General features: G+C 38.3%; 1 protein-coding gene and 1 long non-coding RNA gene across 5 annotated transcripts in view; one reads left to right on the top strand and one right to left on the bottom strand.

The window, feature by feature from the left end:
* Positions 1 to 11,879, bottom strand: part of LOC135210344 (uncharacterized) — a 91,934-nt gene extending 80,055 nt beyond the window's left edge. For 2 of the 4 annotated variants that reach the window (XR_010313503.1, XR_010313506.1), the window contains exons 1-2: positions 11,734 to 11,879; positions 5,116 to 5,338 (exon numbers count right to left, since the gene is read on the bottom strand). This is a non-coding gene — a long non-coding RNA (uncharacterized LOC135210344). Of the gene's footprint in view, positions 1 to 4,414; positions 4,972 to 5,115; positions 5,339 to 11,733 lie in introns of those variants that run through there. The other 2 variants (XR_010313504.1, XR_010313505.1) reach the window with 2 other exon arrangements.
* LOC135210346 (probable histone deacetylase 1-B) overlaps positions 1 to 25,000 on the top strand; it is a 313,625-nt gene that overhangs the window by 113,719 nt on the left and 174,906 nt on the right. The gene's annotated exons all lie outside the window — the stretch shown is intronic.

Below are 25,000 nucleotides of genomic sequence, written 5' to 3'. Positions count from 1 at the left end.
AATGGCCTGAGGGATAGCATCCTCCTCCTGATGCCTCACACTTTAGGGGTAGAGAGTTGTATGGTGAAAATGCATATGAATTTATAAGAATAACATAACTCTGGTGGAGCATTGGGCTTAGGGACCCCATTCACGCTCAGACTTGCCCCATACATGTCAAAACGGGATGAGCGTCGAAAAAAATGACACTACAACCTGGTCTGTATAAAATACTCATTTGCTTCTTGGACCTGGTAGAACGATGACCGGGGTACCGTCCAACAGCGAACTGGAAGCTATGGCAGGTTGTGCTATACTTTGCGTCAAAATGAAGAACCGTGCTAAGAATAGATGTTGGACAAAAGACTGGTTGCTTAAAAGAAAAGTTTGTTCATGCATCCCTCATAAATGAACTCGAATGTCATCCAAGTGATTGGTATAACTATTTGAGGATGGGCGTGGGCGGGGATAAATTTAGGGAGCCGCTGGCATTAATAACACCTAATATTTTAGAAATCAGACATTTGTATAAGGCAATCTATATGCACCGATGGACTGACCGCCACACTACGGTATTTAGCGACGGTAAGATGTTATGAAGACCTAAAGTTCAGTGTGGCGATATCTCCTTTGAGGCTTAGGAATGTCGGTGGTCGATAATAAACCCACTGGAAAAAATGTCGCAGAAAAAAAAAGTCACAAATTTGGCTTGGAAGAAAAAAATTACAGGAAAATAGTCATATTAATTTATGACGACCGGTAATAAGGTCACAGGGAAACATTTACAATACTTCTTGGGGATTATCTTTATGATATTTACAGCCTCTGTTATGTTTTTACGGTAATCCCCAACGGCTTCTACTAAACACGCCATTGCAAAGGTGAATACATGGATACATACCGAGATAAAATTTATCCTTGGGGTTCACAATGACAGATTAATGTGACTTTTTTTTCCTGTGACATTTTTACACTAACTTTTTTTTTCTGCGACATTTTAACCTGGATTCGGAATATCATCCCGGAAAGCACTTCTGATGTTTTTCTTGGTGGCAGTGTCCCGTGTAGCATCTGGATATCTAACCTTTAGCTTGTTCATTGAAAAATATCGTAAGCGATATTTTCCAAGTTTCTGCCTGAATAACATTATTCCATAAGCATGGGATTCATTTAAAGCAATCCAGTCAGTCCAAAACGACTTGTCAACCCATACTTCTGCCAGAGTTAAAGACCTGAGTTCATGTGTCGCAGACGACACGGAAATGATAAATACAGGTTTGCGTCGAAGTAATCATTCATTCACGCACGGGTATGTATTTCAACCATAATACAACCGCGTCTCGCAGTGAATTGACTATTATACGTATTCATACCTCATTTTAAACAAGTCGTCACGATTTATCTGTGCGACAGTCTGTACCGACTAAAAACAATCACATTCACGTACCGACGTCCAACGCTCCGCCCACTTTTCTACAAGTCTTAAGACCGGGTTCCCCAGCCTGCTTTCTGTATACCCATCTAGGGTCAGAAATAGAATTGGGGGTAAAAACTTAATTTAGATATTTTCTGAAAAGGTCTTCTAAAAGAGGAAAATATATGGTAGATGTATATGTTTTACAATATGCCATTTCCTTCTGGAGATGATACTACAGGACATGTAAGCCTTCCGTTCTCAGCAAGTTAACTGGGATGAATCTATTAGCCCCATGAACGTATTCCTAGTTGCGACCCCCCACAGTCGTCTTACGATTAGGTACATAATGCACTGCTTAGGGCAACAGGGGCACAAATGGATTTCTTTTGAGTGGGGCGTATCAGAACCTTTTAGCTTTCATGTTTCTCAAAACGTCTTCAAGTTTTCTGTGAAAAAAAAAAAAAATAATGATATTAAGATCGCTTTGTCCGTCCGTCCACATTTTTCATGTCCGCCTTTAGATCTTGAAATCCACCGAGGCTAGAGGGCTGCAAATTGGTACGTTGATCATCCACCCTCCAATCTTCAAACTGGCGTACTACGAAAGCAGGGATTCAGAATTGAAACCATGTTCAAAAAGCGACAAAACATGCTATCAAATGAGCGGCGTTTGTTTCGTCTCCACCAGATTTAATTGGGCAATTATTCTTTCACCACAGGTTGAAGAGTATGACAACACAAGGCCACACTTGAAGTCAGACAAGAAACTAACCTTGAACTGACCATTTCCATCTAATATATCATTAAGCTTAAATTATGCCAGAGTTCAGGTACTTCCTGAGAAAGCATGGGATACACTCTCTCCTTTGCCCAAAAATGGGTCCTACATTCTCCCTGATAGGCCCCTCCACACGGGCAGGCTTTGCTCGATGTGACGTCAGACGCGCAGATCCAGAAGAAAAGTTCTGACGTCACATCGAACACGGTGCTCGGACTATAGACGGGGCTTAAGTCATCAAGCTGATACTTACACACTAAAGAATGAAAGTTCAGGGCAAGTTTAATGATGGACTTCATCTGTCTTTCAGTAATTGTTGCTTCCTTTGTTTGGATGGTGTTTTTACGTTGCATGGAACCAGCGGTTATTCAGCAACGGGACCAACGGCTTTACGTGACTTCCGAACCACGTCGAGAGTGAACTTCTATCACCAGAAATACACATTTCTCACTCCTCAATGGAATGGCCGAGAATCGAACCCGCGATCACCGAGGTGGGAAGCAAACACCATGCCAACCACGCCACTGAGGCGCTTTTGTTGCTTCCTTTGGCTCCACGTTGTGTAATAGCAGTGACACTGTCTTCTTCTAAACGAAACATCTCAAGAAAGTTGTGACCTGAACACTAAGCAGCTGTCTGACCGAAACTTGCTTTCATTTTTCCCTAGATTGTCTGTTTCAGGAATTTCTGTACATCATTTTCAAGGTTTCTGAGATTTTCACTTTTGTATATCAAGCTTCGAGTTAATTTTTCAAGATCTTGAAAGATTTTTCAAGCGCTGATAGCTCTGGTACTATAGAAGATTCACATCAACCGTGAATTACCAAGGTCTAGACCAGTGGTTCCCAAACTATCTTACCTGACGCCCCCTTTTTGCTTCCAGTAGACCCACATGCCCCCACTCCCTCTTTTGCTCATGTGGAATGATTCTTTCATTTATTTCTTAGCATTGTTCAGGAAAACAAATATCTGTTTGTATTAAATTTTAATGATGAAAGCCACTCAAACAAATAATAGTACATTCCAGAGACATTTTTCTAAGTAACTAAAAACGAAACATAATGGCAGATATTTGTTCTTTGAATGATTTTATAATTCTAATTAAACAAATATTTTTGAGCAGATGACTTCACGCCCCCCTTGTATCCTCCTCCCGCCTCCCTAGGGGGGCGAGCCCCCTAGTTTGGGAACAACTGGTCTAGACCTTGCCTGTTACATTAGCTGAAAGCGCCTTCCGAAGATGGGTGGTTATCTTAGTTTTACCAGACCACTGAGCTGATTAACAGCTCTTCTAGTGCTGGCCCGAAGGATTAGATCTTTTTACGTAGCTAGGAACCAATTGGTTACCTAGCAACGGGACCTACAGCTTATTGTGGGATCCGAACCACATTATATCGAGAAATAAATTTCTCTGGTTCCACGTTGGTCGAGCCGAGAATCGAATTTCGGAACACCGGATTGGTAGCCAAGCGCGAAATCCACTCTGGCAACGAGGGACTTGAGCGTTTATCAAAATCTCCAGTAAGTTGCTCTGAAGGAAGTAAATTCAACCCCAGCCAAAAATTACTGTAAAAGTGTGTGATACTTCAAAACAAAACATCAGTACCCTTATGCAGCCAACAACCGAGGGAAGTGAGTTTGAATGGGAGAAAAGGAGTGGATTAGCGGCCGAGGAATGAACGAGTTGCTATATTCGCTTACAGTGTCATATGGCGGCCATTTGCATGTGACGAAACTTTGTATATGAACACTAGTCATTAGCCAATGTTTTTAACGTCTTTGCAGGCTCTGAGCTGCTCACTTGAATTGACGATATCAGATATTTGTTTTGTTTTGATTTCCCTCCTCATTTTAATGCATTTTTATATTATTATTATCTTAGAAGCATCATTTGGTTTTCATGTTTTCCTTCGAGCCAGGGTTGTTTGCAGCCGTAGGGAGTATATTTTGAATATTTGCTCTCAAGAGTGTATTATAAACTACGCCACGTTAATTACACATTAGCTGCCCATTACCAATAAGGATCATACACTAAACTAGGTATACAATGCGCGATGATACTCAATAATTGCATTTTCAAGCTGCTTCAGCAAATACAATATATACACCGTGTGCAAACTGAGCTCTTGTTTCAGCCGCAGAGGTCGGAGGAGCGATAGTTTCCAGCGATGCAATATTAATTATAATAATAATAGTACCCTTATTACACAACATTACAGTGGGTATTCTTACAATGTACATTGGATTAAAATATACATAAAATGTTTTTTTTTTTTAAATTTAACGTCTGCTGATTAAAGTAACATACACATAGATTTATATCTATATATCCATTAAAAGTATTTTACATAAAAATCATTAGATACATAAAATATTAGCATAAAAACACATTATTATTAACAAAATCATTCTCCCAAACTTGGTCAGAATTACAGATATAATACAGAATTAAGATATACCTGTAACATTAAACAAAAATGTACATTGTACAAAATGCCAATAATGGCTTATTCAATTTTGTTAAGAAAATAGCTGTTCAGTTTCCTTTTAAAAGAATTATACATTATGATTATTTGAGTCCAGAAACTTGGGGGAAATAAAGGCCTTAATTTAGGGATCGGGAAACTGTATCGTGTTCGGGAGAAGAGGAAATAGGTCTTGGAAGTCGGCAGCCTCACGGCAAATCAGGAGAGTTGTCAGGTATGCAAATATTTCACGCACAAGCAATCAAGCAGAGAGACGCGCGTCATCTAGGGTAATAAACGGTTTTGGGACCCTCTCATTCGCGTCTGAAAAACTGCAGTCGCAAAAACTGAATGGCGGACGCGTAAAAAAATAAAAAACTTACTCATCAAATGAAAATTATGACAATTATAGATCTGAAATAAAATTAAACTTAGATACTAATCAGTATACTGCATTAACGGGAAGTCTTACTCACCAAGTACCGCTCTCGAGCAATGTTTACTTCTGTATCAGTACAACTGGAGATGAGGACAAGTTCTTTCCTACAGCTATGTTCCTCCATCTAACCATCAATATCTCAGTGTCCTTTCCAAAACTGGCAGGTGTTTTCGAGCTGCAGATGAGCCTCTCTGTAGATTCAACAGTCAGTGGGTGAATGTGTCAGTGACTTGCTTGGTATTTCTCTATACACACCCAACCTGTAACGGTAAATATATATATATATATATATATATATATATATATATATATATATATATATGATATATATATAGATATATATATATATATATATATATATATATATATATATATAATATATATCAATCAGAGAGAGAGAGAGAGAGAGAGAGAGCTGCTAATAGTACCAATAACTGTATTCCAAAACATGATCACTAAGTGAAGGACGAGAGAGGAGGAGAATCCTTGAACCCAGTTAAAAATCTCACACACATAAAAATCACAGGAATAAGACATTAATCTTTCTTACATACTGACCCCCAAGGTTTTTAGCCCGGCATACATCCACCTTTGCGGTGTGATTAATACAAGCCCGTTTTGGATTACAGCAGTAAAACATAAGAAAAAAACTGTCAATATCATAAAGATATTGTAGATTTTCTTTGTGACTTAATAGTGGCCTGTAATAAAGTCGCAGGAAAGAAAAATCATATTTTTGCTAGAAAAAGTCACATGAAAAGAAAAATAAAGCACATTAATTCATGGTGGCCGGTAATCATCAGGTTAGGTTAGGTTAGGTTAATAGGTTGGGTTAGGTTAGGTTACTTTTTTTCCTGTGACTAGTAGCTACCAGCCACCATAAATCAGTCAATCTTACTGAAGCAACTAAAGTTTGTGTGAGGAACCAGCCCTGTTTTTTTTTTTTTTTTTTTTTTTTGCCATGCCCTTAGGTTAGGTTAGTTCAAATAAGTTTCTCTTAATCGAAGGCAGTTTGGATGTAAGAAGCACAATGCGATTATCTGCAAGAAGATTCTGTGACTAAAATCAAGCAGTATGGATGTAGGAAACACAGTGCGATTATCTTCAAGAAGATTCTATAGCTAGTTTTTAAGATATGGCGTCCCGCCTTTTCAGGGAAGCTGCCGCACTCGTTTACAGTTCGGGAATAGTTAGCAGTCGAAAAACAAAAATTGTAAACAAAACGTAGGTGTAACACTGCCCTTGTAATTTCGAAATATCAAATGAATCTCAGGATTTAAAAAAAATAATAATAAAATAGCAACAATGAAGTTTTGTAAAGCTAAGTCAAAATGATTATCTGAAATTACGTATATTCAACTATTAAAAAGTGAGACGTGGCATCTTGCATTACCGTCAATCACGGGTGACTTTGCTCTACGCCCAAAAAGAAGAGAGTAATTCACGAATTGACAAGCATTCACAAACTGTCAAGTTTGCATAATACCATGATATAGTAATGACGGTTTCTATATCGTGCATCAAGAAAATTAATAATATCCTATCAAAGATGATAACCTCCAATGTGGAAGACGCTGAACTCCAGAACACAGTATGTGCTTCATCCTATGGCCTAACCTTAAGCAGAAGACAATGAAGGCAATAATAGGCATATCTCCGACGAATTAGGTCTACCTACAACTGTGACGTATTGTGTTGTGTATTTGTCTCGGTCTCTTCTCTACATCTCTTTGTTTTAAAAACATTATATATTAATCTTATAACTTATTTGCTTCACCGCATATGCGCATGCCATAAGCAGGAATGCTTGATGGAGCCTTTTGCTTCAATCCAGTGGTGCACCTTTGTTTATCACAAAATACAGCTGATATCCTTTCTGGGATTTTAAACTTGACATCATTCATCCCTAAAGAGTTGAGAATGTTCCAAAGTTCGACTGACCACATATGTAAAATTACTGATTTTATTTTCTTTTTTTTCTTTTTCAAATACATATCAAACTAGTGTTATCATTGTATAAGCGTTGTTCTTATTTCTTCAAAAAGTTCCTTCTCTATTTTTGTCCAAGAAAGAATTAAATAACTTTTTTATCAATAACTCATCACTAACTTTGTTTCCAGACTAATACTATATAATCCTTGGTCGACACCATTTCTTACAGTCTGTGCCATCCTATGCACATTCTGGCGTTCGTCAAATGCCGCGTTATAACTCGATATAACGAAAGCCAACATGTAAGCCGGTATGTGACCGCGAATCCCTCTCTCTCTCTTTAAGACTCTTTAAAAACGTACCTACACGGGCAAAACGACGCATCTTTTAAAATGTTCATTGAGACAAGAAAACCGTTGAAAGTAAGAGGATGATATAAGATAAATATACAAACGACGATGACCGGTACATAACGTTCAATCTGAGGTTCTCTGAGTCACTACAATAATCTCCCACCCGCCCACGATAATATAAGCTTCAACAACGGTGTTTCTGTCACGATCTGAAGGTGGTGTTTAACGAATGGCTCGGATATATATACCCAGAGCATTTGCCAGCCTGGTCCACTCTTTGGCTCCCACCTACGTGAAGTTAGGTAGGGTTCCGGTAGAAACAAACTATGGTTATCATGAGTGAGCGACGCCATGTTTTCGTTATTATTATTATTCAGGTCATAAGATATGTTCATCTTACACTCATTACGCATAAGTGTTGAAACAATTATGAGACATTCCAGTTATGCCCGAGTTATACATGCTCCCTTCTCTTGGAAACTAATTTTCATTCTTTTTTGTTTTCCTCTTTTCATTATTTTCCCCGGAAAATACTACCAGAAACCTATTGTCATCGAATAATTTCTTTTGAGTTCCAACATTACTCTGTAATGTTACTGTTTACCTTAAAATCGATTTAAAGTCGTATAAGAAATTATCAGGTACCGTTACGTAATAACGACGTAAAATGTTGCTTTATTTTAGTTTCCTTCTTTTAGTTTCGTTTACGATCAAAAGACGACAGATGCCTAATTATTTATAGAAAACTGCGGCAAGATTTTAATGGCAGAATTTCCGTCATACATATTAATGAGACTCGTTCCAGCAACCTATATAATGAAGGTGTTTTTTCTTTTCCCACCAGGATCTGAAACTAGCCTCGCCGCGCCTCTCGAAGTTAGTGATATTTATGATTGTGTGTGAGGAAGACTCAGGAAGTGGATTCCTTCGCGTTAATCACAAGGTTCGAGACGATATTAAGATTAATTAATCCCCGTGTTTTGCATTCTTATGCAAAACTTCTTCCTTTCCAAAGGTATGCACTTGTTTAACAGTTTTTCGTCTGCATAACTTATGGCAACAGTAAAGAACCACGAGCTGTTATGGCAATGTTTACAAAAGTTAAGACTATGTTTACATGCACTGATTGCAATCGTAGCGTCGCGCGAAAGATAAACTAAGCAATATTCTTAAATAAAATAAGTTGATATGAAAGTGCTAAATCTCAGGTTAAATGTATGATAGATAGATAGCTAGGTACTCGGCACAATCAGCCTAGCTAGTATAAGTCAAGGTCTAAAGAATTAAGGTTAGGTACAGTATGTAGCCAGGCTAAGGGGCTGCACACAGGAATGATATCGTAAATAAACTTTTTTTTTTTTCCTGATTGTTACTGGCAACGAGTTACTGAAAGGATCCAGTTAGGAGTGAGAAGACTGCCTAAAGAAACTGAATGTAAGTTGTTGTAACCCTTCAACCTTAGCTGACCATAACATTGAAATCAAGATTCGTCTTCGACCATTTACAGCTAAGACAGACATTTTCTCTTATTTTACTAGCCTAGGCCAATGGTAGAATTGATAATATGTGTACATCGCAGCCTATCCAGGCCAGTTATAAACGGTAGGACCACATAGCCAAGCCGCTCCCTAATATTTGGTGGGTACTGTATAGCCTAAGAAAGTAGCATAATTAGTGTGCCACATATCCACATCACTGACTTCCACGCTCGCCTAAATTTTATATTCGTTCAACACAATATCACTTTGCAAAAAACTTTCCTTATCCTTAATCACAATAACTTTTTACATTTAATAGATTTGCCTTAAATAAACGAAAACCTAAAGCTGTCACTGTTATCGTCTGCAGTGTACCAAGATAATATCGCTTGATCGAATTTTACTGCATCATATATTGGCGAGCTTACAACCATTCTTTGAGGGTTCTTTATTCAGTCGTTATTTTATGATCATATATATAATTATGAAATGACCGAGAATATAGGTAAATCAATAAACATTGACCAGGATGCTAGACTGTAGATACAGTATTCCGACATATCACAAGAAATATACATGTCTATCTATTACTGGTTTCACCATAGACAAATTATTTCTGAATTAGTGGTTTTATTGAATAAAAAACATTGTATCTACATTACAGTGTTCTGAAAGTCAGCTACCGGTTTTTTACATATACAAAGTAAGAGTTGAAATTTTCAAATCTTCTTAGATGACTAAATGGTACCCATCTTGGAATCTTCACATTTTTAGACCTCTCTCCAGCAAGAGAAAACTGGGGGCCAGTCGTGAAAGGTATTTGTATGAATTCGTGTGGAATTAATGCTGGAAAGCTGATAGTTGTTAACAGCTGTTTACCCTACACGATAGATTTTCGAACTTAAAGCAAAAAGAGGGTAGGTACCCCTGTTGGCGTTCCATTTAAACATTAAAGCAGAGGACGATTATATAAGTCGAACGTATTTTATGCTGACGTTTCCGTGAAAATAACGCAGCGAAGGGAAACCCGTCCCCTCTTTTTTTTTTTTTTTTTTTTTTCAAGGTATATGTAACATCTTGACGAATGCATGTTTGATTTTATCGCACAAACTTTAAATGCACATGTCGTCGGTTAGAATGACCTCATTCTTTTTCTTCTTCTTCGTCTTTTTTAGATGAAGTACAATAAATGGATAGTAGCTACTTAAAAGCCTTCTTTATTCCCTATCTTTATTTGTTCACTTTATTAATGTGAAGTAACTGTAACACGGAATTCACCGAAAAATGTTTGTTCCGGAGGACCCGCCTAATTATAAACCTGAATAAAGTACTTGATATTATTAGCGCGCACACTAGACTAGTCCTTTTTTAATTCCTACTAACAAGCCTTCAAATATCGGCGTGCTTGGACCATGGTTTTGGACTACCAGACTTTTTAAAGTTACCACCTCTGACATAGCAGTTATATGCAAGGTCCCTTGGTTGTATGAGGCGCAGGTGCTTACTCACACACACACGGTATTAACCCGGTATGTGTCTACCTTTGTCACTTACTCCGAGGCCCTAGTACAAAACATGGCGGAAGATCCTTGGACGCTGCGTTTAGTACTATCCCTTGGCAGATTAAAGTATCATATGGACGCATTTCTGTATTGTGAGGTCGACAAATTATATTAATGAACGATACCATCGTGTGGCCGTCTACTATACTTAGCATGAGTTTACCCTAGAATTTGACAAAGGTGGGTATACAGACCGCGTTATACACACACACACACACACACACATATATATATATATATAGATATATATATATATATATATATATATAGACTCAATAGGTTAATTATTATTCTCTTTATCCTTTCCACCGGTCTTTAGTCAAGGAAAATAGGCCTAATTCACAGACATGAAAGTAATTTTAACATCTTGCTCTGTCGAAGACATAGGCCTATAACCATCCAATGGAAGTAGGCCTATGTCCAAGAAAACATATCGCATATGGTTTTGCTGCATTAGGAATTGGATGAATGTAATTTCATTTATGCTCTTTGATAGAGTTAACCAAAATGGTATTTGTAGTAGGTACACCGAACTCGAGCCAAAATATTAAATACATGAATCAACAATAGCAACCTTCCACGGATGAAGATAGTGGTTGGTATGGCATCGTCTTTTTTTTTTTTTGCTTCGTTTCATATGTAGGATAGTAATCGAGTACCTCATGCCTGAAGGTTCTTTCAAAACCACTGGGTTGCAAATTATCTGAACGTCTGAAGGTGACATTATCCCCTCTGCATATGTTCCATCCAAGTTCGGGATTCTTAAGGAGACGGTAGAAGCTAATCTTTTCAACACCAGCATTGTTCTTTTTAAAGCAAATCAAAGCAAACACAAATAGCGCATGTCACCATACCAACTACGTCATGATTTCTAGAAACAATTATCACACCACGCACTTGCTGCTTTCAAAATGAAAATACTGGCTTACTGGGTGCAGAATTGTACTACTTGACGTTATGGTTCGGATTTTTTCGTTCATATCGTATCTAAACGTCATTTTTTTACAGTATGGGTACACTATATATATATATATATATATATATATATAGATATATATATATATATATATATATATATATATATGTGTGTGTGTGTGTGTGTGTGTGTGTGTGTATTCACATACGCAGGATTTTTTTTATCTTCATAAATATTTAGACAAAAGGCACTTCATATCGAATTTACTATACCTTATGGATGTCCTACACCAAGAGGAATTATAAGTGAGAAATACATCTAGCCTGGTGAGGATTAGGCGAAGCCAATATATTTCGGCGAATACTACAACCTGAATCACTGGTGAGTGTGGAAAAGATGGGGTAAGGGACTTACAAAAACAAGTTAGGTTCAACCAACAGCGTATGCGATCATCCTCACGTCTACAAGGGCTATGGAAAATTAGCTACTGACGATGTTATCCGTTTAAAAAGTACTAGTTGGTGAGAATTAGACATGTAAATATATACATATATCTAATCTTCAACAACTAGTACTTTTTTAAACGGATAACATTATCATTAGCTATTTTTTCATAGCCCTTGTAGATGTGAGGATGGTCGCAGACGTTGTTGGTTGATGCTTATGAAGCAAAATGTAAACCTCTGGGAAACTCGTTGCGACTGAGCTGGTCTAATGGCTGATAATTCAAATTTACTGTTCCAATCAACAGCTGTACTAACACTTCACCCAAACGGTTTCAAGTGTATCACGGACAAGGTCCGCAATGACAAATCGTACGATTAATGAAGATTTCTTATGCCCTTGAATTATATACTCTATAGTTGCTATTGCTTACAGTCTGTGCCATCCTATGCACATTCTGGCGTTCGTCAAATGCCGCGTTATAACTCGATATAACGAAAGCCAACATGTAAGCCGGTATGTGACCGCGAATCCCTTGTTTTCAAGGGCTGGGTAATACTACTACGCCTCTGCCAGACGTACTGCTGGCCAGCGTGCAACTTTCATGAACTAGACTCTCCAAGGTCACTCATTAACACGAGTGCGGCGGTCCTGCGGGAGTAATTACACCATTTAATTAATCAACAGCAAGTTTTATTATACCAGAAAATATAGCGGGTATAAAAAAACAACGTCTACAAAATAAATTCTTTTATGTAATGATGATGATGTTCTCTGTGCACTGTGGGTGTACGTTCATACGATGAGTCAATTCAACTACACCTGTGCTTTTAAAATGTTCCTGTATTCTTTTCGCTTTATGATATTACCAAACTTTCCCAGGAAGCTTGAAAGACATTTTCGACGAGAATTTGATGCGCTTATCTAATTTAGATTCATTTACCAAGGTCTGCATATGTTTCAAACATATGCCGTCTTGACATTTTGAATAGACAAACAAATGCAAATACTGTAACGTTCTTACACGAGGACAAGAAATCATAATCACATGCTATTTGTAAATGACCTTGAATTTTGAAGCTTATGCAGTTGCAACCCTCTCTCTCTCTCTCACACACACGCACACACACACAAACACACACAGTCACAAGCGCACACACACACACACAGAATCGCCTCGTATCGTACGTCTTTGTAGCTGGGGCTTGTCACAGCCTGTATGAATCTGTACTTATCTCGTCCCTTTGGAGTTTGGTCTTCGGTAATTAATAGCCCGCTTCAACACCCTTTCCTCAGTTGCCTGAGCTCATTTTCAATATTGTGGTCCTTGACGTGAGACTGTGCTTATCAACCACAGTTTTAGTGGTCAGTAACTGTCCACGTGGAAGACTTCATTTCCGATTAAGGTGAAAAGTGTAGAATAATTGAATTTATTTGTTGTGAATAAACGCAGGAACTATTTCTTTTACTAAAGATTGGATATTCTCTATCATATATACACAGAAAAAATAAACCAGTAGGTGTTATATATATTATACATGTATATATATATACATATATATACATATATAATATATATATATATATATATATATATATATATATATATATATATATATATATATATATATATATAGATAGGATAGATAGATATACACGTAGTACACAGATTACCATTTTTAATTTTACCCAAAAATTTATCGTCGGACATATAATAGTAAAGTCAGCAGCGTTAACATCTCGCTCTTTTCAACTCGCGTAAATATGAAATATAGTAGTGATGAGTGAATCCGGTTTGACCAAAAGGCAGCAACCTTTGGAACGCATTTAGGCCAAAGTAAAATGAAGAGTGGGTATAGTGAAGTCATTCCATGTCGAAGACAATCATTCTTCTGCAGAGGTGAAGAATCTGCTTCCATAGAAGCTTCCATTTCTGTCCTCGACATCTTGTTACTTGGAAGTTAGTAATAAGCGTTACGCTTCCTGAATCGTGTAGATAACTGAGCTTGGAGACTTCAGCAACGATAATTACTATATTCCACATTCATAAAAGTCATTTCAAGCTGCTTTACATGCGATTGTATTATATAGAGCGTAGTAATTATACATTTCGATGAATTACCATGAGCTAACAATTAATGGATATTACAGTGATACGCTGTAATTAGCATAAGTAATATCTGAAATTACATCAGCATTCAGGCTGAATCATCCCGTCAGCTGCACGCTGGTGCAGCCTTATAAAGAATCCAGCTGGTATTGATTTCACCTTTTATTATGTTTATCTACGACACGGAAATGCTCATAGTGTAGGGACATCATAAAGCTGTTTGCCAATCAGACTGCAAATATTTCCGATTCACTCTTCCTTTACGTCCTATATTCTTTTCTCCGTCGTCTGCTGGATTTCATTAGTACAATGTACATCACTTTACTGATATTGCTCTCTCAAGTAGTTTATACACACACACACACACACATATATATACACACACACACACACACACATATATATATATATATATATATATGCGTGTGTGTGTATTCTTAGTAGAGATTCTACAGGTCACTTTTTACCAGATACTTATATAATTATAGTAGCCAATATGCCTCTTAACTTCTCGAATTCTCCGCGGTTTTTGGATACTCTTGGTCACTACTTAGGCTTCGATCCAATTTCAAGAAATAGGAAGATACTATGATGTCAGGTAGAGGGAAACGAACCTGCATCTCATAATCGCTACCGGACATCATAATTGCTCTATAATAATTCTTGCACTAGGATCAAAAGCTTTATAGCGACAAGTGTATCCAAAAAGTGCGAAGAATTATAGAAGTTAAGAGGGCACTGGGGCTATTACAATTACGTATCCTTAGTAACTGTAACTTTTAATAACTAATTCTTATTAATCTTCTTATGCTAACTATTCTGCGCTGCTCTTGAGTTTATTCGTTAAAATCACCTCCTATCCTGTAGATTAAATTTCTTTTTTTCATTACTTCTTCTGGAAGCCTCTTCTGTGGCATTATCTATTTGCACTTGTATTCTTCCCTTCCAAGAGTGTATGCTTGCACACACATATATGTCAGCCAAATAAACGTGCACACACAAACTCGCGCAAACCATTTACTTGACTTTCAAACATCACTAAACATGCCAGTATAGGTACCCCAGTCTGCCTGTACTTCAATTATTTCAATTCAAATCCATCTTCATAAACGTGTTCCGTTAACATTAATGCCAGAGAGTATACTCCACCTATTGCACCAACTTCATCACCTCTGATTGTTTCGAGGGAGGAATAGACGCATCTTTACTTCATATGTGTGTAGGCCATTCTGAGTCAACGCGATTGTAAACGGGACAGATATATGCACGCAATTCTATGCTTTCGTGTGTGTATATACAATATATATATATATATATATATATATATATATATATATATATATATATATATAGAGAGAGAGAGAGAGAGAGAGAGCGAGAGAGAGAGAGAGAGGGGGGGGGGAGGTATTAAGATTACATATGAAATTCTCAAATATACGAGACAGACGTATACATACAAGTATAATTTAGAAATATGTGTGCATTTCGTTATATATATATATATATATATATATATATATATATATATATATATATATATATATATATATAGGCGAATACCACAGATTAGCTCCTTTGACAATGTCTTTAGTTAAAGACGAAAGCGCTTGGATTTCTATCATTTTTTCCTGTTGGTATTTCCGCCAACCATCCCATTTAATGTAGTCACGTGCAATCTAACGTTGATTTTTTTTAGCATTATATTATATTTATATTATATATTAAAATAGTATATATATAAATAATATATAATATAATATATATATATATATTATATACTATAAAATATGTTATGTATCGTAATTTCCCGGTTCTTAATTTCGATCTAATATTTGCATTTTAAGCGAAGAGTGAATGAAACCATGTAGAACCCCTTACTTTAATCATACCCCATAATTCATTTCCTGTCAAGCAAAGAGAAGCACCACGAGTCAGAAGTGCCACTCCACCAGTATCTCAAGTGGCACCCATGCTTCAGACTGGCACCTGCTCTTTCCCATCCGAAGGATGCCTTCCATCCTGTTCAAAAGAGACGAGGTGATCGACGAGTGCTATTGACTTGCCCTCCGATTTCTCCTGGGGGGGAGGTTGGCGCTCAGATCAGATCCCCGCTCTATAACTTCTGTGAGATTCTGGTATCGCATCGACTTGTGCTGGAGCTGCTACGGTGGTCAGTAGATTTCATCGATATGGTCTCCGTATAGGGGGCTAGTGCCTTCAGTGAACCTCACGCAGTGCACTGTATACGTATTACTTAAGGTTCTATGCAGCTTCCCTCCGGCCCTTAGCTGCAGCCCCCGTCATTCCTTTTACTGTACCTCCATTCATATTCTCTCACTTCCGTCTTGCTATCCCTCTCCTAACACTTATTTTCATAGTGCAACTGCTTTGAGGTTTCCGTCCTGTTACACCTTTCAAGCCTTTCTATTCTCAGTTTCCCTTTCAGTGCTGAATGACCTCATACCTACTTGATGCTCAACGAAATGTGGGCTTTATTGGTTGGATTCCTACGGCGATCGTCTTCCTCTAGAGAGATGCATCTGAAAAAAAAAAAAAAACTTACGTATTGGTCAGCGAACTTCCAGCTAATCGTATATTTTGCGTATACCAAAAATTTAAATGCTTATAGTACATATTCACTGTTAACATGATAGTAAATGCTTATGGATATGATTGTATATATAAATTGTAGATATATATAGCTATATGCTTACGTATATTTTGTAGCTACAGGATTATAAATGTTTTACTTGTTCATACGCTGGCGTCAATGACCCAGGCGGTCAAGAAACTAAACAGCACCCAACTACTTACTTCCTCATACGCACCTCTTCCTAAAAACCACAATAGCAGCCGAGGCACTGAGCTCGACGACCGCAAGTTGCTTTGAACACATTGGTTCAGGACACTTCGGTGTCACTGCTGGTGAACTTTCAACAATAATGTTATTTTCCTATAAAACTGAAAACTGGTCATTATTTCTCGTACTTAAGTGGCCATTCAGAACCCTCCCTTCAACTCAAATCGTATTTCTCATATTCCTTCTTACGCAAAGGACTACGTGATATGAGGTCACTGTTGTTTTTCCAGAGTAGTTTGCCCTACGCTTGGCAAGACGAATTTGTCGTCTTCCAGATTTATGCGGGGACCCCCATGAGACCATCCGTCTATATGGGGGATTGGGGGTATAGTGCCATCAGTGCACCTCACGCGGTGCGCTGTAGGCATTACTTATGGATCTTTGCAGATTCCGTTTGGCCCCTAGTTTGCAACGCATTTCACCCATTTTTCTATTCTTCCGTTCATTTTCTCTTCTGTCTTACTTTCTACCCTCTCCTAACTATTGAATCATAGTGTGACTAGGAGTTTTTCCTCCTGTTACACCTTTACAACCTCCTTTATTCTCAATTTCCCTTTCAGCGCTGAATGACCTCACAGGTCCCAGTGCTTGGACACTGGTTTAAATTTCGTGCATATCTTTCCCTCGCTTCCCAATTTGTCTCGGGTTTCCTTTGAAATTTCAAACTCTTGATTTGCTCTCGGCGATATTCCTTGAGCCATTTCACTTCTCTTAAGTAGCGATTACTTTTCACTAAATGTAAACCCTGGTCAATTGCCCGTTAACATTTTGAATGAAGTTTATCCTCAGTCTTGCATTGTCTCGGTTCAATACATTATTTTGAATCTCAGTATCTTGCAACAAGGCAGTGAATTCGTGAGTTTTTCTCATTTTCCTTCCTGGCATCCATTCAGTGGCCTCGTGTATCTGGGAATACAGAACTCACGAAAGCTGACGATCCAAAGAGCTCTGCTGGGAAAGTTGTATTGCGGATCCGACTCACATGCCATAATACCAGCTGCTGTGGTCCACATAGCACCTGCCTATTAACTGTACTTTTATTGGAGTATTGTGCCAATGTTTTAGAATTCTCCTTTCACAGTTTTCAGCTGAAATTCTGACATATGGTGAAAGGATGTATGGGCGAAAAAAAGTTGAGAAAAGGTCTAGATAAGAGTAGTCGTTTATGCTTAGAGTTCAGCCCTTTGACTATTGCAGCCTTATGAAAAAAATTCCGCCATGCCATATTCATCTTATTACTCCCATCTCACAGTATCTGCTGAATGATTAATTCCTTTTAATTATGTGGTGATTTCCATACATCTTCAGTTTTTTTTCTCTCTCTATCCCCAACGCCTGTGGAGCGCCTCAGTGGCGTGATCGGTATGGTCTTGGCCTGCCACCTCGGTGGCCGCGAGTTCCATTCTCGGACATTCCACTGAGGGGTTAGAGATGTGTATTTCTGGTGATAGAAGTTCACTCTCGACGTAGTTCGGAAGTCACGTAAAGCCGTTGGTCCCGTTGCTGAATAACCGCTGGTTCCATGCAACGTAAAAACACCATACAACGCCTGTGATCAACAACATTCGATTGATCACCAGGAAGCTAACACACGGCTTAGGTTGATAGAAACCCCAATAGGTCTGAGGGAACGAACTATAATAATCGTCCCATCAACGTCCAGTATCGAACCCAGACGGCCATTTGGTTGGAAGACGAGATAAATGAGGAAAGTCTTGGTCAGACAAGATACTTCAGTGCCATTTTCTTCTCAGATGATAATAAGACTGCTTATTACACAATTCAACTTTACAATACTCTTGAAACTTAAGTCACCGTTGACATTTGAAATATGTAACTCCGTGAAAAACCAGAAATTGAATGGAAAATTATGGCTGGAGATTCAGGCCACTCCCAACTCTTACAGAATTGCGGTTATGTCAGGATGAACAGCGGACAAACGAGATATGTCAGAAGCTAAATAAATTTCACGTGCGTTTATGTGATATTATATAAAAGATGTCATGCTGTGCTAGTCACACATGAAGGCAACAATGTTGCGGGGGAAAAATCCTATTAACCTTTCAAATACGACTTTCTGAAAAAAAGTAATTACAGCTGTGGATTTTAAAAGCTGAACGTCCCGCAGGGGTGTAACGCCGTCAATGCACCTTACGTGGTGCACTGTCCGCATTGCTTAAAATTCTTTGCAGCGTCCCTTCGGCCCGTACCTGCAACCTCTCATTCCGTTTACTGCACCTCCGTTCATTTTCTTTCTTCCACCTGACATTCCAACCTCTCTAACAATTGTTTCACATTCGAACTGGGAGGTTTTCCTGTTACACCTTTCAAACCCTCTTACTATCGATTTCCGTTTCAACGCCGAATGAGATCATAGGTCCCAGCGCTTGGTCTTTGGGCTAAATTCTATTATTCCAATTCCTAAAAAGTGAATAACTATTTCCAACAGAAAGAAATCTCGAGACTATATCAAACTTAATATATATCTTATCGTCGTAATATGTTTTCCCTATGTCATGTCCAGGTTTCCCAGACACTGAGGCATTGTATTGATAATGAACGTATAAGATACTCCTCCGTGAGTATAATGAGTACCTACTAGTTCCTACATGCAAGACACTGCCTCCTGGCCATGACGTCAGTGTGACGTCACGCCGAATACTTGAGGGGAGGGGTGAAGTTTGACGTCACTTGAGCTTGTGAAAAGCGCATCCCTGGAGCTCCCTGCTAAGGTTGTTCTTTTCCGTTCGATATCCGTAACTGTATTTCGGTTAAATATCTTTTTGTGTATTCACAAGAACACGTCGTGTTTTATATTATGAAGAAAAAGGAAATGGATGCGAATAATTTCACGTGTGGCACGGCAGGGAGGCATTTCCTGGTACCGTATTTTTTTTAAAGGAATTATCAGGAAAGTATCGTAATGTAAGTAACTGTATGTTTATCTCTTTTTCGAAGTGGCGTAAATAGGGGCGATATATGACGATAATGACATATCATTTGTGTGTGTGCGTGTGTGTGAGAACAGCACATAATTGTACATACTATGTATAGCAAACCTTAACCACTCTCCCACTGTAAACAAAAGGTCGGTTGTGCAGGATGGATCCAACGTGCGAGAGCAGCGATTGGTGTAGACTCCTTCTCCCCGGATGTCTCCACCAATCAATGTTTCTGTGTACGTCAAAGCAATCACATGAAACCAAGAAGACATGAAACCCGTTTTCTGTTAGACCTATCACATCGCCATTCAGTCCACGTAACCGCAGCGATGATAGGAAGTTAAGAATCTCCTCATGACGGCATGATGACTCTCCGAATAGAACGTTCCGTTGTTGTTGTTGTTGTTGTTGTTCGTGCTTCAAAGGAAGACGACGATGACGACGACGCTGCGTTCGAGATCGCCGGGTCCAACATTCGCACAACATTTCCAGACATAACCGGAGACAACGGCTGGCCCGGATTTTGCTTCATTGATCAAACGAACACAAACCACACCTCGATACGCTTCCCCTCTACATATACATACACACATATACATGCATACATACATACATACATACATACATATATATATATATATATATATATATATATATATATATATATATAGATAGATAGATAGATAGATAGATAGGTATATGTGTGTGTTTGTGTGTGTGTTTGTTTGGTTTGGTACGGAAGGGTAGGGAAAAGAAATAGAAACATTAAGTGGAGTTACGAGAAAATGATGAGTTTGGTGAGAGATGAAGATTATTTAAGTGCAATTGCTGGGCAGGAAATTCTTGAAGATAAACACATTCAAAGGGAGAGAAAGAGAGAGAGAGAGAGAGTCAAGTCATAGAAATAAAGGGAATAGTGAGCAAGAGCATAAGGTAGAACAAGAGGTTGTCCCACATTAAAGTGAATGTGGAGAGAAAGAATAATGAATAAATGGATTTAAGAAAAAAAGGAGATGCAACTGGAGCGATCCTTTTTGAAGTGAAGGCCTTCCTGGATCGATCGGGGTGATATTTCAAAGATTTGATGAAAAAAGAGGATAGAAGAGACAGAGCTGAATGACGCAAAAGCTGAAAAGGTTAGTGTAAGGCTGAGAATGCCTGGGAAGTGACTCTTGAGGGTACGGAAGGTCAACTGGGAAACTGAAGAGTCGGAAGACGCCAGCAGTCGATAGGCTTACAGGTGGGATGCTGAGGTGCAGTGGGTAAAATATGATTGAGTGGCTGACCGGGGTGTTTGAGGTGTTCGTGGATGAGGGAAAGATTCCACAGGAAAAGAAACGATGAATAATTGTTCCTTTATATAAAAGATGATTAAGGGTAATGAAAGAGTCATGCCCGTATGAATATTCAATATATAGGAAAAAGTGTATATTTAGATTTTTATTGATAAAACTGTTCATTAAGAAACAACTATTGGATAATTTTGAAAGTAGATTGTGAAAGCTGCTTGTAGCATATATGAAAATAAACTAAGCACAGGATAGAATCAAGAGAGAGGTAATGTGGAAGGTGAGAATGTTTTATGATGTATATATGAAGTATATATGAAGTGTGTGCTACCTATGTAACCTTTTTTTTTTTACGCATTATGTGTGTTAGGACTCGATGCTGGATAGTGATGTGACTACGTTTTTTCCCTGTAGTAAGTCCCCCCACCCCACCCCTTTTTTTATTGTCATATGAGCTTATGTTATTTGCGCTTGAAGTTGTATTTTTCTTGATGTATTTTTCTTTGTAGGCCATGTACTTGCAAGAACAGAAGAGATTACTGTCCACATTGCTTATTTTGTATTATGTCTATTTGTGGACAAATTTGTACTAATAATTGTATATTTTTTGTCAATAAAATTACTAACTAACTAAATATCTGGTTTGTTATAAGAGTTGGCCCAAGGCAAGGATAGGTTTCCTCGATGGTTGTTTAACATCTTTAGTGGTGGAGTGATGTGAGAAGCCAGAGAAAGGATATCATGCACAGGCACTGAGTTTTGGCTTCAAAATGAGCCGTGTGGTGTAATGAATGATTGATATTTGCCGATGATAACCACACAAACTGACGAAAGAGTGTGGAAGTATGTATACGGGAAGAGATAACATAACAAGTGATGGTAGGATGGGGAACGAGATGAGTCGGAGAACAGGTGAAGTGTTTTGCAGAGTGAGTCCAAAAAAGAATAGAAAGTATCTTGAAGTGTCTACGCAAGGCAAGGAAGGAAGGAATGTATTGTTAAGCTGTTATGATAGAATGTGTATAGTGTTTTGGCTAAGAAAAAAATGGAAGGGTGAGAAATGTGGAGATATGGTTAGGGTAGGTGAAATGATGACTCCGATTGCTTTGAGATAGTTCAGTCATGCATGTGGAAGGATTGGATTGATTGATTGATTTGTAGGTCTGAGGCATATTGCCAAGCACTGAAACGGAAATTGACAGTGAAAAGGTTTGAAAGGTATAACAGGAGGAAAGCCTCGCAGTTGCACTATGAATCAATGTTAGGAAAGGGTGGAAAGTAAGATAGAAGAAAGATAATATGAAAGGAGGTACAGTAAAAGGAATGAAAGTAGTTGCAGCTAGGGGCCGAAGGAACGCTGCAAAGATCCTTAAGTAATGCCTACATTGCACCGCATGAGGTGCAATGACGGAACCACTACCCTATGGTGGGGAAGATTGGAGACCGATAGTTTTGTGGGATGATGTACGATTTAGGAGTATGACGAGGAATCAAGAGAGGACCCTCAAGGAAGCACCCAAAAAGTGTTCGACAGATGTGCTGGAAGAGACTGCAAAGCATGGGCCAAAATATCCATCCATGCAGCACGAGAGCCTCTGCAGTACATTGGTGAATGGCGCAAGTGTGAGTAGGTGGGCTCGACGTGCTGCTGATAAGCTAACTATGTAGGTGCGTGAAACCGCTAATACTGAAGAAGTTTTCTGCTCAGAGAGTTCATTTGCGATTCTACAGTTGAATTTTTACAATTTTGATAATATTTGTTTTCCTTTTTAGAGCTGCCACCTGTTTGGGAAAACGGTTGAAGGTTTATCATTATATATATTATTCTGATCTGCTCGTTCACTCCTAGAAAATGTAGTTTAACACTGAAAAAATTGGCCTTGACTGGAGGAACGGGAGATCACAAAGAAAAAAAAAAACTACAGCAGAAGGGCGATGTCACTGAGGAAGGAGGAATTTACATAAAAGCTGGACTTCAGTGTTAAATGCACTGTATTTACATTAATTTACAGAGGTCCAGGGACTAATAAGGTGGTTTATTGGTCGATCCACCGGAAATACGTGGCTGGAGGCAACCAGACACGGCGTTCAGAAATTTGTGCAAACGGGTTATTGACATGCAAGGCTTGCTCCAAGGGTTTCCAATTTCTACCACAATCAGGCACGGTGTTTGTCTGCAAAGACATGGGACACTGGCATAAGGCACATGAGGGCGAACGTTACACACTACTTTCTTTCAGTCAAAAGTTTACAGACCACTCAGTGGGGGATGAAAATGGCTGGGAATTTACACAGAGAACTATTTCGTTGCTTGAATTTACTAGGGGATGTTTACTAGTATCACAAGGGAAGTAACCACAGCATTGAACCAAAGTGGGGGGAATGAGAAGCTAAATAAAGGAGGTGGGGGGGAAGTCACCTTGGAAAAATGGAAACGAAATACAGACAAAGGCAAAACAATTCCCTGGCTGAACTGGAATTTACTCTCACAGTACCTGGAAATCCTGGGCTTGGACGTTGTCTTCTCCTTGATGTTTCTGTGCACTATGGACGTATAAAAATACTTGGGACTTCCCCAGAGGAGACGGGGGGGTTGGGGGGGTGTGGAGCAGAAAGGGGTGAAGCGGTGTCTGCAGGGCGAGATCACAGGAGCATCTGACCTTTCTTAGGTCTAAGGTCCTTCTGAGAGCAAGCTGATGGTTCCTGTCCCTTTTAAAATTTTCTCTTGGTAAGATCCGCAGAGTCCCTGTGGGGGCTAGATTCCAACAACCAATGGGAGAAGAGGTAGCTTTTCTAGAGAATGGAGGCTTTCAGTTCAAAGGGGCAACTTGCATATAGACAAGGGTGACTGAAACTGGTAAAAGAGACCTTACTTTCCTTGCTTCTGGCTTAAAATCTTGAACAATATATATGTAATATGTATTTATAGAATAACTTGATCCCGATATATATATATATATATATATATATATATATATATATATATATATATATATACCGAGGGCCCACTGTATACATACATATATATATATATATATATATATATATATATATGTGTGTGTGTGTGTGTGTGTGTGTGTGTGTATGTATACAGTGGGCCATCGGTAATCGCGGGGGATGGGCAGTACAAACCACCTGTGCTAAGCAAATATCCGCGTTATCACAACCCTCAAAAAAACCTAGGCTGTAGTACCTTAACTGCTTATTTCAATAGTTAAAACACCAAATATGTCCTATCTATGAAAGTTCTTATAGGCTAACTGCCTATTTTAATACTAATTCAAACATCTAATATACTTTAAACTATCGTATGGGTATTCACTTGAATTACTGATCCAGCCTAGCCTGATACACATGAAATTAGTGCAACTTAAAACTATCCCAACCACATGGCCTTCGCCTATTAGTAGTAGTAGAAGGGAATTGCCCTTGCAATGGCTCCCTCGCTTGTTTTATTCCTCCTTTGTTTGTGTGTGTTTAAGTTTTATGTCTCTATAATGACATAAATCTTTTATAAATGAATTCTTATTTTCATTCCCCTTCATCAGATCTGCAAACAAAAGTATATTCGCTAACAATTCCTCTTTATTTTCATCATATTGCTGCTGCACAAAACTCTATTTCGTGGATGAATACATTTATGATAAAAAAAAAATTCTGTAATAAATACAGTACCCTACTGTAATATTAATATAACAGTAAAATTCAGTAATAAGTCTATTTTTGTCTTTTGTTTACGTTGAGAATCAACTGATGGACGTTTATTACCAAAAGAATGATTTAGGAAAAGAAACGAATTTATTAAGGTAATTATTAGTATTTTTAATTTTGTACATAAAAGTTTATGATACAGTAATTCATATTTCATTAAGAGAGAGAGAGAGAGAGAGAGAGAGAGAGAGAGAGAGAGAGAGAGAGAGAGAGAGAGAGAGAGAGACTGAGGACGATAGTTAACTGTTGACTAGTTTAGGTGGAGATTCGAGAATAACAATAGCTTTGTGTTGTTTACATATGAAATTAGTATTTTAGATATTTT

The sequence above is a fragment of the Macrobrachium nipponense genome, chromosome 39 (genome assembly GCF_015104395.2).
Source record: "Macrobrachium nipponense isolate FS-2020 chromosome 39, ASM1510439v2, whole genome shotgun sequence".
Taxonomy (NCBI): Eukaryota; Metazoa; Arthropoda; class Malacostraca; order Decapoda; family Palaemonidae; genus Macrobrachium; species Macrobrachium nipponense.
The sequence above is the reverse complement of the archived record's forward strand: the minus strand, read 5'-3'. Positions and strand labels throughout refer to the sequence as shown.